The 2,356-nt window shown below is 41.0% G+C and overlaps 1 protein-coding gene across 3 annotated transcripts in view; it reads left to right on the top strand.

The window, feature by feature from the left end:
• The window catches only part of LOC106682045 (uncharacterized), a 68,163-nt gene that overhangs the window by 62,047 nt on the left and 3,760 nt on the right, over positions 1–2,356 (top strand). The window lies entirely within an intron of this gene.

Here is a 2,356-nt window from a genome sequence, read left to right on the forward strand (position 1 = left end):
AAGAAAATTATAATATTAAGAAAATTAAATTTAAGTTAAAATAAAAAACACCATCTTAAAAGTTAATCCTATTTACAATATTTACATTCAACCTGAAAAACTCCGAACATGGACCCCCTAATATTAATACACTAGTAAAATCCCACTTTGGGGTAGAAAAAATTTGGGATACACAGAATTTCACATAGGTGTTACAAGGTAATGCAACATACTTCTCCTAAAAGTCCTAGTGACGGAACACGTTTAAAATTAATGTGGAGGTCGAATTAAAAAAAAAAACTTCTATAATTTCGTTGTAATTACTTACAGAAGCGTTTTACTACTTCTTTTCAAACAACCCTTAAATTTCCGTAATTTGATTTTCTCCAGAGCAACTAACTATATTATTTCCAATGGAAGGGGGTACTTTTTTTTACGGATTCTGATATTAAATCAGATTTAAAGAAGAATTCATGTAGTGCATTCTTTTGACCCTATGCGGCGTTTACAAGTTTATCCAAGAAGATCGGAAGCTGAATGAAAATACAATAGATGAGAAATATCCGATCCCCAAATTCGAAGGCATTTTGGACAGGCTAAGTGGGACGACGGTATTCAGCACACTGAACTTCAGGGCTGGGTATCAAATTAAGTATATATATTTAAAATACATCCTAATGATCAACATAAGACGGCATTCACTTTTGAGAGTGGTCACTATGAGTTTACAAGGATGCTATTTGGTCTCAAAAACGCCCCCATAACCTTTCAGCGCCTGATGGACGAGTTTCTTAGAGGACGAATCCGTCTGTCAGATTTACACGGATGACCTCCTTGTGTTCAGTAAGAACGAGGTTGAACACGTGCGACACTTAAATAGCGTGTGCCAGAGAATAAAACATTTTGGGCTCAAATTGTCGGGGGAAATGTCGGCGCTGGGGCAGGAACAAATAAAATATTTGGGTCACACGATATCTAGGCAGGGAGTTAAACCAGACGCGGATAAAGTTGCAGCTATACAGAAATGGACAACCGCCCGGTGTCATGAGACAGTTTCTGTGGGAATGGACTCCTAGAGAGGAAGATCAGGATGAAGCAGAAGAAAATGGTAGGGAAGAATATTTGAATAACGAGAGTTATATATAGTTATTATATATAGTTCTGGCTGAGTAAAGACCAGGGGACATAGAGGAAATAAGGAAATGATTAATGAAAAGAAGAGACAGATAGTTTGGAAGACGAAAACCACCGGATTGACTAAAATTAAACATTTAAAGGAGAAGTAAAATAACGACGATCTGGTCTCATCAAGGCTTGAAGAATGACTAGATCTGTAGAATGTTGAACAATACTTTGATCCCTGGAGAAAAGCATCACCTGTATGTTGGGAACGAAACCGTTTGGGAGAAGATCTAGCGACTATGGCGTAATGAACAGATTGAATGGACAGGACATTCGTCCGTTGCAAACTGATGGTGGAAACCCTTTTGGAAGAAGAAGAACAACAAGATGTCACCTTAGCGTATCATCAGGGTAAGACAAATCACTGCGGAATCCATGAGACTAGCAAGCATTAGAGAGAAGATAGTTTTGGTGGAGAATGAGGAAAACTATATCAGAGGTGGCAGGAAGCAGCGAGCTTTGTCTACGCACTATGTGCAACTCACATCCACCTAAAGGAAGACAGAAGAAGACACCTCCCACAGATGCACCGCTCAAAGATTGACAAATCGACACATTTACATGGAAGCGGTACAAATGGGTGACCATGATTGACCTCTTCAGTAAGGCGGCAATGGCCCACCAGTTGCAGGACAGGTCTTCGGAAGCAATGTTAGGAGCTCTCCGCTTGTGGTTTCAGTTCGACGGAGTTCCCGAACGTGTCTCATCGGATAGTGGAGAATTTGACAACTCTTTGATTCGAAAGGAAATGAAGGACTTGGATGTAATATGGCATCTCAACACACCTGGACACCCCAAAAGTAGAGGAGGCGTAGAGCGGCTTCGGTTGTACCAGATGGACCAAGGACTGGAACTGGACGTGGCAATGCCAAAGGCAATTGCGCCATACAATCATTCGGTGCACACCGTTACGGGGTTTTCACCGTTCGAGGTCCTTTTCGGGCTTTGTGGAATCCGGCGAGACTATAAGGGCACAGCAGCGGACGGTGACTATTAGAGTCGTGACCAAATTAGAGAGGGAAAAACCCAGGAAAGTAGCTGGGGAGAATTTAAACCTCACAGATAGGAAGGTAACGATAAAAATCGGGACAGTTGTATATAGAAAATGTGGGTCAAACAGGGGTAAAGAGATACAGCGATACGAGGGACCATTCAGGGTGATAATAATAAGAAAACATAATGTAACTATTGAGAG

This window comes from Halyomorpha halys, unplaced genomic scaffold (assembly GCF_000696795.3).
Source record: "Halyomorpha halys isolate HHAL.00 unplaced genomic scaffold, Hhal_1.1 Scaffold385.1, whole genome shotgun sequence".
NCBI classification, from domain to species: Eukaryota; Metazoa; Arthropoda; class Insecta; order Hemiptera; family Pentatomidae; genus Halyomorpha; species Halyomorpha halys.